A 14908-nucleotide genomic window follows, 5' to 3' on the forward strand; every position below is an offset into this window, starting at 1 on the left:
GGGTATGAACTAATTTATTGTCTTGATGGATGGCCATGGTGACGAAAGGTCTTAAACGGTGGTCATGATTTGTCTTGACCGGTGGGCCATTCTTTTTTTGTCTGTTGTCGGTCAGTTGGGCCTGATCAGCGTGGCATCGAAAGCTATATGTCTTTAACACGAAACAAGTAAACCCCTCCCTTTTCGCTCAGGACACATCCACATCGAAATCAACGACAATGACCATAGCTGTAGTGTCATGGCAACAAACCTACGCGAAGTGAATAGCCATGAGCCTTACAGGGCTATGCGTCATTGCATCACTTGCTTGCTTACGTGTGTATGAGCCATTGATGATAACAGCTTTCGAAATGCTCTGCTGTATGTTGTACGCGTAATTAGAAAGCATGTAAGCACTGTTCTCTTCACTTGGCTGATGGCCTGCAGCCTCTAGCTTACGGTGCTATGAGTCATTGCATTTTTTGTTTGTTTAGGGGGTATAAGTGCTTACGGGGTATGATCGGCATTCATGATTACAATTTTTTGTTGACGGAGAACAAAAATACACCCAACTCTAGCCATAAGCACCTTAGCTGTAAAACTTTAATACCGCTCTGCTGCTCCTTTTGTTTTACGGGCATTTAGGGATGGTCAAGCTGCCACGAGCAGCTTTTTCCTCCTCTTTCGCTCCGCACTATTGTTTTTTTTCTTTTTGTGTACAATAAAGCGTACTTAATATGCTCACTTACTTGCACGTGGCAAAAGCATACCTTTGTCAGACGTGTCAGTGGTAGGCAACAATATATGCGCAATAAAAAATAATAACTTAAGGCAAAACAACAAAACCTACAAATAAGCATAACAGAGAATTTTTGTGCCCGAGCTCTGCCTAGCTCGCTTCAGACGCACACTTGTTTGCCTGCATTTAAGCCTTAGTGTTTGAATATACACGAACGGGGGCAAAGCGGGGTTGAGAGAATGGATAAATAAGTTGTGGATCTGAAAACAAAAGGGCCTTACCCGTAGGTGCTGCTGTGTCACCAACTCTCGCACGACGCGGGCGCGCACCCTCAACTACCGCGGAGGGAATTCTTCATTAAGGCGACACGGCCCACCACCGCGCAAGTTGCATTAAGGAGTTCGCCCCATTTCCTTCTGACAAGCAACTTTCCTTGTATTTGCATGCTTTCTCTTTCACTTTTTTACGTACATATTTTCCCATGCACACTCTCTTTTGCCTCAGCACAAGGACGTCAGCTACAGCTTACAGTTCTTTGTACTCTTGCACTGCAAGGCATCTTACACGCTACCGCATCTAAGAAATACTCCTGACATGGTTGCCTACGTTCCTCGTCCGTTTTGCTGTAAATCGGTTCCAGCGCGTTGGAGCTGTGTTGCTCCCTTCTTCTGGCTTATTTTGTTTTCTCTTGTTTCCTTTCGTTCCTCTCCCAATACTGACTTTCAGGTATAGAGTGAACGCGCAAACTACTCAGCCGTTCTGTTCAATTGCTACTGTGCAGAAAGTGGCGGCGGGTATTTCTCTGGGCTCCAACCAAAAGGGCCCGCAGCCACCACTAAATCGTTCTGACAGCGAATTTTCTGATGGGATGAAACCAATTAGCGCTTCCATGTCTACTTTCCTGTACTGAATTTTTTTTACAGTAAAGGGAAGTAAGGGTTCCTAGGTGACTGTAGCTGTAGGTTTCGTTTACGCAATTGTCTCGAAAAAGACGTTTATATATATATATATATATATATATATATATATATATATATGCAATATCTTGAGGCTCTCAGTGGCTATGGTGTTGGGCTGCTGAGCACGAGGTCGCGGGATCGAATCCCGGCCATGGCGGCCGCATCTCGATGGGGGCGAAATGCGAAAACACCGGTGTACTTAGATTTAGGTGCACGTGAAAGAACCCCAGGTGGCCGAAATTTCCGGAGTCCTCCACTACGGCGTGCCTCATAATCAGAAAGTGGTTTTGGCACGTAAAACCCCATAATTTTAATATCTTGAGGCTAGCGTTGCACGATTTCCGCACGCTGTATAGGTTAGGCTAGAGAGGAGACGTCTGGCACATTGGCGTTCGTGCTCTGCGTGGTTGAAAGGGGAGCGACACGCTTACACTGACATTGAAATACGTGACAAGGAGGAACTACGGAAGCTAAATTGGTCACTGCGAAGTAAGGATGAGTAGAAAACCCTTCTAGGGCCATCGATCCACGTGTAAGTATAAAGGGTTTAAGGGACACTGCAAAAAACATTAGTTCGAGGAAGAATGCTATATTAAATATTTAATGACCGTTTGTGTTGCATTCTTTAGAAACTTGAGAACTCAAAGGGCACGACATCATCGTAAAGAGGACCCATTTAAATAATAAGGAGCCAAGTTGAAACAAAGCGAACGCGATGAACTAGGGCAACAAACAAGACTCGTTCGTGAAACTCTTACTATAGAACATTTAGTCCCCCTCGCGTACGACCTGTGGCATGCGCAGTCACTATTTGTAACCGACGATTTTCACCCTCAACAGGTGCGAAGGGTACGCCGTGTGCTATTCCTACGTGCTATTTTCTAGTGTCATTACGTGATTTCACGCTGAACAACTTTTTACAGAAAGGTCACACCTTGGATTTGACTTGTGAGATTGGAACTTTGCTATTTTTACGCACTCACAATTTCAGTATCCCAGAAAAGAGGAAGGTGTGAAGTGCGAGTTCTCTGAAATTCCTTCAATAGCTAGCCTTGACAATTAACATTGTGGCAGCGATTGGTCGAGATTAGTTGGTTGTGCATAAATGGCAATAATGGTAATACAAAAAGAACCCGTTTAATCCATCGCTTTTACAACCGAGAATCACATATGATGATGTAGGGTGATATATAGATCATCTATGTGATTTTAATGTAAGGTTACCGTAATATTTCGTATTAAGTTTATTCGTGCTTCTGGCAAAAATACCCAAATAAAAAACACAAGTTCACTTGACAAAACCTGCGGCTTCTATCTGCAGTAGAAGGGGTCTAACCTTCAAAGAGAGCCGATAGTGTCTGGCATTCTTTCTATCTTGTCAACGCAGCGGCTAGAACTGCACGTTAAGCACCAAGGGAATTTTAGATTTTCAGATTTGTTTTGACTCCATAAAAATTTCTTTACCACAGGGCACTGTACTCTTCAAGAAAGGTCGTAGTGGTTAATACTCAGAGTTAATTACCCCATTGACTATACAATTATAGATGCAGTTGGATACAATAAAGTAAGCAACATTACTGACTAAAAAAGGTAGTCATAGCTACTAATGGGACTCAGCTACCAAATCAGTTTGCAGTTAGCACCACCGCATTCACAGCTTCTATTCTGTAACACATAAACCAGACCGACTCTTGACTACGCTACGGCTAGTCCAATGCATGTAGCAGAGGCGAGACGTATTTAACAGGTGGGGTTAACTGCGTTCAGAATTTGTAGCTGAGATCCATTAGTAACAGTGACTACCTTGTTATGATGGTAATGATTCTAACTCTATTGTTAGCCACAGCCGTTACACCAAGGTAGCAAAGGGTGGGACACTGTGTAGCAACTGCTACTTCTTTTTTTTTTAGGAGTGTGAGCGATTTGCTATGTGAATCTGCTAGTTGTGCTCACACCTAAGCGCAGGTGTCCCAGCAAATGTGCACCTTTCGCATCTGAGCGATAACGCATCGCCCATCGCGCACTTTCATCATCATCATCATCTTTATCATCATCATCATCATGGTTACGCCCACTGCACTGCAAAGGCCTCTACCATGCTTCTCCAACTACCGCAGTCGTATACTAATTGTGACCATGTTGTCCCTGCAAACTTCTTAATCTCATCCGCCCACCTAACCTCCTGCCGCCCCCTGCTATGCTTCCCTTACCTTGGAACCAGTCAGTAACCCTTAATGACCATCGGTTATCTTCCCTCCTCCATACATGTCCTGCCGATGCCTATTTCTTTTTCTTGATTTCAACTAAGATGCCATTAACTCGCGTTTGTTCCCTCACACAATCTGCTCTTTTCTTATCCCTTAACGTTACACCTATCATTCTTCTTTCCTAGCTCGTTGCGTCGTCCTCAATTGAAGTAGAACCCTCTTCGTAAGCCTCCAGGTTTCTGCCCCGTACGTGAGTACTGGTAAGACACAGCCGTTATACACTTTTATACACAAGGCCGCATATAGAAGGCAAGGCAAAGGTAGTTGCATCATGCGCGAGTTTACTTTTGTGCGTTTCGGTTCGCGAAAACGCTAATTCTCCGTGGTTTGCTTTTCTTTGACGCGGTAGGTACTTCTTTTGCTTTCTTCCCCTCTTTTTCTTGCTTTCTTCTTCTTTTTTCCCGCAAATATATACGTATAGCTTCATCCACTCCATGCACCGCCTCTTCAGAGATGTGGCAGTCACTGTCTCGACTTCGTGCCTGTCGCATACAAGCGGCCATCTACAGAGCCAGGAAATGTTTCTTGAATAAATTTGTTTCCTCCTCCCCGACTCTCTGCCTTGCCTGCTGTTGTAGGTGATATAATTTTCAGCCTGTATTCCTGAATACACAGTGTATAAGCAGTGCCATTACATTAACAACAGTGTCGGCGGCGAAAAGCACCCAAGTTCCTTTTCTTTCAGCTATATTTTTTTTATTGCCGAAAAGAAGCGTTCAGTGCTTTGATGAACTTCACACCATGGGGCTTGCAGCTGACCTCTTTGGTGAAAAGTTGCTGTCGTTGTGTATAATTTTCCTTTAAAGAAATATTTCTTTTTGCATTTTTACGGGATGATTAAACGGATGCATTTACAGGGAATCATAACACTAAGTATATACACGCATCCTGGAAGTGCCACTACTTTCTTTTGAAAGATTCCTCATTGAATCCAGATCACGTTTCACATAAAGCGCCACGCTGCCGCCTTGTCGGTAGTTTCCGACCAATGACGCCGTTTTGTCACGTGTCTGTAGCTGTCATCATGTCGCGTTCAACATGAGCCTCGCTGCACAACGAAAACGTACCGAGTAGTGACGGGAGAGTGGCGCTAATAACAATTCGGCATTTATCTTTATAAAAACGCCGCCCTTCCTCGCCCGGGTTTCGCTGCCTCACGAATATCAAGATGCCGAAATACCAACAAAACACAGTATGGCACTCGGCGTAACTGTCGGCCCGTTTAAGTCCCGTTTTTTCGGTCCTCAAACCTGCTACAGTAACGCGCCAGCAAATCGAAATCCGTGGGAAAGGTTGATACCTGTTCTCCCCACTACGGTGATTATCGCACTGGCTGCATTATACTCCAGCCAACTGTAACGAAGTCCTCTTTAGGGCTTGACACCACCTTCAAAAAACGTATTTTCCGAAGAAAAATATCGGTTACGTGCCATTCACTATTCTAAGCCTGATGGTCATTCTAGAAAACTTTGCAAAAGAAAATAAGCATCCATCTTAAGCCGTTGAAATGTAATGAATGTTTTTCGGACCGTTCCTTCTTTTATCTGAAACCGAAACTGAACTTTTTTTGTTTCAAATCATGAGCGATTTCATCAGAGATATCGCTTCCTTTGAAAATTAAAAAAATGTTAATTTGCTTTAGTACGTCGTAAAATATTCTTGAAGCATTTTGGGGCGCTTGCTGTTCTCAAATAAGTTAAGAATTTTCACCAGAGGGCTTTCAATACCTAGAAATTTGCTTACGTTCAAACTTATATTTCTTAAAACGATTTATCTTCATTTTATAGTTACGCGAGCAGTGATTACTTCTTCTGTAATAAATAATTTTGCACAAAATTTTGCGTGCTGTTTCTTTATACATTAAGTTGTGCATTGAAGTAGAATAACAAAATCTGAGCGGTGACTTTTCGCACTAAAGGCCATTGTTGCGGAAGAATATCTGTCCCGAGTAACATTTTCCAGTCTTTTGTTGATAACACACTTTAACTCTAGGATATGGTTATTATGGTGATTGGTTGCGCAACCTATTGTCGCCATTACGTACCTGGAAAGCGGCATTTATTTCGTACCTACCAACTCCTAGTTATGACGGTCGGCGCAACAATCATATATCCGAAAAGTAGAAATAATATGAAAAAAGCTTTTATAGTTTCCATAATTTAATCACCTGAAAGGTCCCAACCCCATATGCTTTACAAGATAAAATATGTAACAACAGTCCTGTGAGTTAAATTGTCAATTTCCTTTTTCTCGAAGAGAGAGAGATGCAAATGAGAGGAAGGCAGGGAGGTTAACCAGACTTAAAACGTCCGGTTTGCTACCCTGCACTAGGGGAAGGGAAAGGGGAAGTAAAGACGGAAAGAAGAGCGTGACAAAAATAAAAGCGTGAGAAAAAAATATGAAAAAGGACGAAATGGGGTCATTATCGTCTTTCTAATAGGCCACTGTCACGTAGAAAAGTGGTGACATGCCTCAATAAGGACATCACCAAAAACGCCGCTCTATTGAATCTGCCTTAACCAACCGCTATCAGCTACCAACCCAAAGAGGGGTGCACATTCGAAACTCGCGGCTCGCTACCTCAAAACCGTAATTAAGGCTTCATTCCGGCATTGCTTCTAGACGAGCTGCCCGGAGGTGCCCCGACTGAATTACGAAGAAATGAGAAGGCGGCGTAGAGGGCGCATGCGCAACAACCAGAAAAAAAAAATGGGCCTCGCTTAGGAACCGCGAGGATCTCCGCGTTCCTCGGCGTCGCTTCTCGTCGCTCAACAAATTTAAGCCGCCAGCCGTACGCGTAGCGTCGCACGAGAATTGTGAAGGCGCTGTCAAAGCCTAACTCGGCAGCGAGGACATATCTCGGTATATTAAGCGTTGCCAAAACCGACAAAAAATAAAGCGGAGGGAGAGAGCTTGGAAGAAGATATTCACAGATGTAAAACAAAGAGTACTAGGAAGAGAGGGCGCAGCAATCCGATATCAGGGGAAAGAAAACTGCGGGAAAAAGGAATGCAAGAGTAAATGGAAGAACAGCTTTTTTTTTCCGACAAAATTATCTCTCCAACTTTGGGAGCGCTCATGCATTTTTAAAGCCTTAACGCAAGTTGGGGAATAACGAATCCCCCGAGAAGTGACGTCCGGAACGCACAAAATGGTAAATAAGGTATCACAATTACGTAAGGCGAGAGCTCAAAGGCTGAGTAGAAAATGCCAATGTCGCCCCCCACTTTCTTTTTGTCGTTGTCACTTTCTTTTTTTTTTACTTTTTGTTATTTTCATAGGATTCATCGCATAAAGTGTGCGAGCGCTTGTGTGCGTCTGTCCAATTTCCTCTTAAGAAAGAAAGAAAAAAAGACTGCAAATACAATGCAAGAGAATGAGACACAAAACGTCAGACTTACTGTCTTGCCTCGCCTTTACTACGCTCTGAAGTTGCGCTTCGGAGCATCAGATCATATTCTACTCTATGGCTGAAACTCATTTTCGCCGCTTGAAACAAAGGAGGCTGAGAGAAAAAAGTCTAGCAACATCTTTCTGCTTCCTTTCCTTAAAAAAGAGTTTAGCTACGGTTTCGCTTCAAACAGGGAGTCTGTGTTTACCAATCTAGTTGAAGTTTCCTTTTCTTAGAAGCTTATTTTTAAAATTCTTCGGAGGTTGCCTCTTCCGCCTTTTGTAAACAAGTCAGGACGCTTCTCCTGGATGCTTAAGAACACTTGGAACTGACCAAAAAACCCCCTCACTATGATTTGCACTAAGCACGGTAGTAAAGTGGACACTGGCACGATTTGCGACCTTTAGAAGTTCAGCAGTTCGCACACTAGAAAGCTGAATTGTGGTGCACTAAAGTGTTCGAATTGAAGCACTCGGAAATGTTCTGAACGTACTTTCGCACCAATCGGGCTCTCCTAATTTTTTTACGTCGATGCCTAGCAGCTGCGTAAACCCTTGGAAGAACGCATTTCAAGTTGTTCTTGAGCGCTGCTTTTCGTGCACTTGAACAGGTCACAACCCGTATATACATACCGCTTCTCTCGTAGCCTATTGTGACACCATATAGGAATAGTGTAATTCACAACAGCATAGTTTTAGCACTTTGACTGGCGTGCGCGCTTTGCGCCCGTAAATGTAGAACTAAATAAAAACATGCACTCAAAGAAAGAAAGTGTCGTGCCGTGGTGCGGTCGTTTCTTTCGGGGCGTTCTTTAATGCAGGCGAATTTCGCTGGTGCAATACTCAACCAGGAAGGTTGGTGAGCAGATGGGGAGTCAAGTTGATACACTCTTCGACATTTTCCATATTAACTTCTTGTCCGAGGAACTACATATCTGGGATGTCTAAGCAGGGCCACATGTTTATGGACAGGTTTGCAAAAATCATTACTTGCAAATTGGCGCTTCAAGATAGTAGAACGTAAAACTCAGGCTTTTCCATATTGTGATATAAGTTATCCGTGGGTAGGTCACATGCCAAACTTCTTAGTACTCTTTTTACACGCTATGGATATTATATGTCCAAAGCAGTGAGACGGAAAAAAAAATGCAGCAAATGCTGTACCTAGTATGAGGGTAGCTTAAAGTGTGCACCATGGTTTCTTTGCTAATGATAGGCGCGCAATTCATTATAGCGGAAAAGACATGCAATTTTCGGTAGACGTACAAATACAAGCCATTTAATTAAACCTGGAAAGGTCTATCTCAAAATAAACGCTACATTTGTCCCTGTCCACGTACTTTACTGAGGTACAAACACCATCCAAGCAGTCAGCACAGTGAAGCAAGACATATTCCAAGACAGCATTGATCATGTGGCACAAGACAGAGCAACGTAAAAAAGGAAACAGAACTGGACACGAACTGTCCCGTTCTTGTGCCTTTGTGGGTTCTGTAAACAGTATTAGATAATTAAATGAAATGAATTAGTTTCGAAGAAAACATTTAAAATCAATGCAATGAAAACACGCATGTGTGCTGCAGAAATCTGTTGAAGGCTCTTTATAGGAGTCAACCTATCTTGCTTGACGGTTCTGATTGCTTGGACGCTGTTTGTGCCGCAATATCCAATACTGGGATCGGGTTAAATTTCGGGTTTATTTTAAGACTGGCCAGTGCTCGTATATTCAAATGGTTCGCATTTGTGCATGACTAGGCATTGTTGCATGTCTACTTTACCGAATAATGAGTTATGCCTCTATCAAGATTAAAAATTGCTAGCGCACGGTTTCGGTGCTCTCATGACACATACAATACCTGATGTTTTTAAGTAGACATCTATTTTGGAAATCAAAAGTGGGCAACTTATTAAAGTGCATAATAAAGAGTTTAACGTACAATCTACCCACGGATAACCTATTTCGTGATTTGGAAATGCCTGACTGTGTCTTCATCTCGTTCGACTGTTGTGGTGCGTCATTTTAGGTGTTTAACCTTTGCGAACCTTTCAATATGAATTTGGTTTTTCGTAAGCAGCCTAGACAGGTAGTTCCTCAAAACAGAACTTGTTATATTGAAAATGCCGCAAACCGAATTCTTATATTTGGTATCTCTTTAACAACCTTCCCAGTTCAGTATTGCCTTAGTGTAATTAATCTTGCTTAAAAGGGACTCTCAAGGCAATTATGCAACGGGCGTTTCAACACCTAGACAGTCTCCCTTTTAAAGGTGTGATATCCGCCAAAATCTGTGCAAGATTGTAGGTCAGCCTCACTGTTTTCGCGTTTTCCTTGTTCTCGGTACGCAACAACTTTATTTCCTTGTTGCACTGCAATGGTTGTTGTGGGCAACATGCCTCCAACCGAAAATTTGAGAGGTCTATTACTGGCACGTGCACTATAAAATTCAGTAATTTGTGTACTTAAACAACATCTTTAGGTTACACAGTGGTAACGTATCAGGAGGAATTGCCTTGACTGCCAGGCTCCCGCCACACAAGTCGACTGAACGTTTTGGCAGACCTGACAATTAGAAATGCACCAATTGCTTCTTAAAAAACAAAAGAACATTATTATTATGTTATTATTACACCGAGGTTATTATTATATTATTACACCGATGCGCATCCCCTGCTTTGAGTGCAACTTCAAGGTACCGACGTAATCCTTCGTTGGGATGCTGATCTGCGCCGACGGTTTTCGTTTCGTATCATCTACGTGCTCCGTATCAGTCCGTGCTCTGCCTGGACTTTCGCCGCTGCGCTGCTCCAAGTCTGATGAAATAAACACCTTAACATTTCCTGGAGAGTGCTGTGCCTTCGAACGTCCCACCCTGGAACTTAGATCTTGCATCCTGCCATCTACCATGCCCAGGACGCCTCCCAGCAAACACCTCGGGGCGTTCTTTCGGGGCGTTCTTTAATGCAGGCGAATTTCGCTGGTGCAATACTCAACCAGGAAGGTTGGTGAGCAGATGGGGAGTCAAGTTGATACACACTTCGACATTTTCCATATTAACTTCTTGTCCGAGGAACTACATATCTGGGATGTCTACGCAGGGCCACATGTTTATGGACAGGTTCGCAAAAATCATTACTTGTAAATTGGCGCTTCAAGATAGTAGAACTAAAAACTCAGGCTTTTCCATATTGTGATATAAGTTATCCGTGGGTAGGTCACACGCCAAACTTCTTAGTACTCGTTTTACACGCTATGGATATTATATGTCCAAAGCAGTGAGACGACAAAAAATGCAGCAAATGCTGTACCTAGTATGAGGGTAGCTTAAAGTGTGCACCATCGTTTCTTTGCTAATGATAGGCGCGCAATTCATTATAGCGGAAAAGACATGCAATTTTCGGTAGACGTACAAATTTCCTTTGTAGCAATTGCTACGAACGGGTGGATGTCTGATTTTCCCTTTATTCATTGCTTCTCTCCACCTTGCGGGTCTCCGCAGAACTACTACGTCAAGGGGTGGCTTGCACGAGTATTTAATAACGAAGATAATAACAACTTTAAGAACACTTTCTTGTGCGGACTACGCGTTGTCTGTAGAACATTTAAGAACGCGTTCTTAAATTTGCTATTATTATCATTATTAAATGTTCATGCACGCCGCCGCTGGTGTACCTCATCGCCTAGACCCTGATCTGTGGCACGGCCGACACCGATGAGGAGGACTGACTCACCACATACGAGAGTTTCAACGCGCATAACAAGTGAGACGAACCAGCCAAACTGAACAATGTGCTGTTCTACCTCGCGGGTGTCGCCAGCCGTTGCTATAACAACTACGAAACAGATTTCCTGTCCTGGTCCGCCTTCAAGACCACCCTTTTCGAAATATTTGGTCAACCGCTGGTCGTAAGCTGCTTGCCGAAAAGCGTTTGCGGTCGCACTCTCAGCGGCAGGGTGAACCTTTCACCAGTTACATTGAAGACATCCTGGACCTATGCAAGAAAGCGAACTCGAACATAGCGGAGTGTGAGCGGATTAGGCATGTACTGAAAGGTATCAAAGACGACGCTTTCAAAATGTTGCTCGCCAGGAATCTTCCATGGACGAATTCATCACTTTGTGCCAAAGCTATGAAGAGTTATGGCGGCAGCGTAGGTTGACTCGCCGCTCTTCATCACGCAGCAAACCCCTCGGTGTTTTGGCTACAATTTCGGACCAGTCTGCGTTGCTTCGAGGAACTGAAAGTGTTCATCTGTGAGAAGGTCGCCCGCCAATTACAACGGCTGACCTTGGCGCAGCCACAGGATATGCAGGAGCCCTCCTTGCGTTTTGTGTCTCCACTCTGCCACACCACTGAGCAGTAGATCAACGTAGCTTTACCTGAGTTCCGCCAGATTTTTCCTGCAGCTGCACGTCTCAACTACACCGACGTCGTCGCCTGGCCTCAACCACTTCCGTCATGTTCGCCTCTCAACAACGCCGACGTCGGGTGTAGACCCCGATCACTGTCCGCCGCGCAACCATTCTACCAGCCGCCCCGTGCAATGCCTTCTGTGACATGGATGGGATCTGCCAGAGCGAATAGGTGGCGCACTTCGGACAATTGACGCATATTCTTTGCGTGCGGCTACGCCGACCAAGTTGTACGCTTTTTCAATCGCGTGCAGCCTTCTTGCACCGCATCATACTCGACAAGTCGCCTTGTCGGTTCTGCCCGCTCATATGATGACCCACTATCTGACTCGTCACCGGCAGTACGCCCGAGGCCCATCCCTCGCCGTTCGTCTTCCCCACGTCATTGTTCCCTATCCACGACGCGGCCTCGTCCCTTCGCCCGCGAGGAGGAAAACTAGACGTCGGAGTCCAGGAGGCATGGGCTGCGACGCTATCGAAATCTGATAGCCCTCAACGAAGCTTATCGAATGTGACAGACGTGTTTGTGGGCGGTGCTCACACACCTGCGCTTGTGGACACTCGAGCTGCCGTAGCCGTTATGACCGCGCAACTTAGCCGTTTGCTTCGATAGGGAATAGAATGACTTTCCGCAACTCATCAACATTAATCGCAAGGAAGTTTACACACTACCGCAAATTTACGACGTTATTGACAGGCTACAAGGAGCAGAATTCATTTCTTCTCTTGATCTGCACACAGAGTATTGGCAGGTACCCATGGCAAACGACGATCCACCGAAGACAGCTTTTGTCACGCCAGACGGCTTGTAAGAATTTAACATTATGCCCTTAGGACTTTCTAGTGCGCCCGCAACTTTTGAGCGCATGATTGATACCCTTCTGCGCAACTTGAAATGGCGTACATGCCTGTGCTACCTCGACGACTTCGTTGTTTTTGCTCCGTACTTCCCCACGCACGTTCGGTGCCTCCGACATGTTTTGACATGCTCGAGAAACGCCGGCTTACAACTAAATTTAAGCAAGTGCCGATTTTCAGCACGGCTGCAGACCCTACTAGGTTACGTCGTCTCCAAGGATGAAATCCTTCATGATCGAGCCTCACTTCGAGCCGTTGCCGAATTCTCTACGCCTACATCCGTCAAAGAGGTGCACAGTTTTGTAGGTCTGTGTTGCTGCTTTAGACGCTTCATCCGAAATTTCGCTACTATCATATCAGCCCTTTGAAGCTCCTTGGAAGCAGCGGGCCCTTCACTTCGTGTTCGTCAGAGTGCGACGAGGCGTTCGCAATCCTGTGTCAATTGCTGAAGTCAACGCTAATTTTGCGTCACTACAACCCGACGGCCCCTACAGAGGTGCACACTGATTCTAGTGGTGTTGGCTTCGGCGCAATCCTTGCGCAGCGCAAACGCAGGTTTTCTGAATACGTTGTGGCTTATGTAAGTCGCAGGCTTACTTACGAAAGCCGAGAGGAACTACACCGTGACGGAAAAAGAATGTTTGGCGATAATCTGGGCTCTTACTGAGTTCCGGCCATATTTGTATGGCCGCCAATTTGACGTCGTCATGGACCACCACGCACTTTGTTGGTTTTCGTCATTGAAAGGCCTCTCAGGCCGCCTTGCCGGTTTGGCACTTCGCCCGGACGACTACGACATTCAGTGCTCTACCGTAGCACTCACCAGCACTCTAATGCGGACGCCCTCTTGCGCTCCCCCTTGCCCGACGGCAATGCTGGCTGCTCCGTATCCCAGCTTACCGTTTCTTCCAGCGACCTTCGCACCATCGCTTCCGAACAGCGCAAGAACCACTGGATTGCCTCGTCGATAGACTTGCTCTACGTGCGTCATTCCGCTATGATCCACAGTGTACACACTCGGAAGTATTCAAAACTTGCCAGTGCATTCGGCAGCGGTACTACTGGCACAGGATGTGCAGCCTCGTTCAGAAGTACGTTCGCTCGTGCCCGGTTATCAGCGCCGGAAATCTACACCGCGCCTCTCGCCAGCCGGTGCCTTGCCCTGCCCGGCTGTTCGAACACGTCAGCGTCGATTTGTATGGGCCACTTCCCCTAACATCTGCTAGTAACAGTTCGGCCATCGTGGCTCTTGAACACCTTCCGCGATACGCCGAAACTGTCGCTCTCCCAGCGACTGCAGCGTGTGATGTTGCCTCCTTCCTGCTTCGCCGATTCATTCTACGTCATGGCCCACCACAGGAGTTGCTCAGCGATCGTGGGCGTGTCTTCTGGTCGGAAGTCGTCGAAGCCATCCTCAAAGAGTGCCACGTTGTGCACCGCGCAACCACTGCGTAGCATCCGCAGACCAGTGGCCTTACAGCACGCTTTAACCATGCGCTTGGCGACATGCTTGCAATGTACGTAGCCTCCGACCACACAAATTCGGATCTAATTCTGCCCTTCGCAACCTACGCCTATAATACCGTCAAATAGGGCACCAACTGTTTTTCACCTTCTTTTCAAATTTTACAGTCGGCACCCGTCGCACACAGTCGACACAATCCTCCCGTACAAGCCGGATGAATCATAGTGTGCGCCTATTTCTGCTACAACCAGACATGCCGAAGAATGTCGGGATCTCGCGCGGCTCTTTACTTCAAATGGCCAGGAGCGCAAGACCATCGTTCTTAGTGGCACCACTTCTGCGCCCACGTTCCTCCCCGGAGCGCTTGTGCGGCTTTCGGTCCCTTCCACTGCCCCTGGTCTTTAGTCTAACGTACTGCCTAAGTATGAAGGCCCGTATGCAGCGTTGTCGAACGCACACCTTCGGTCAACTACGTGATCGATCCCGTTGAACCGTCTTCGAACGTGGGCCGTCGTGGACGAGGCATAGTCAACGTCGACGGCCTCAAGATTTACTATAGTGACAAGCTGTTAGGGCGACGGGTGGCTCCCTTTTAGTTCTTAGGGTTAATTGTAGAGAAGGATTGGAACGATATAGTGGGTCGTCCTCTCCAGCGATTTCTTGTGGGTCGTCCTTTGCATCGCTTTTGCTCGTGAATGCCGCTCGAGCTTGGAGTCCCTGCTCTGCCTAGACCGTCGCCGCTTCACTGCTCCAAGTCCGATCAAATAAACAGCTTAACATTATTATTATTATTATTATTATTATTATTATTATTATTATTATTATTATTATTATTATTAT

This window comes from Dermacentor variabilis, chromosome 5 (assembly GCF_050947875.1).
Source record: "Dermacentor variabilis isolate Ectoservices chromosome 5, ASM5094787v1, whole genome shotgun sequence".
Taxonomy (NCBI): Eukaryota; Metazoa; Arthropoda; class Arachnida; order Ixodida; family Ixodidae; genus Dermacentor; species Dermacentor variabilis.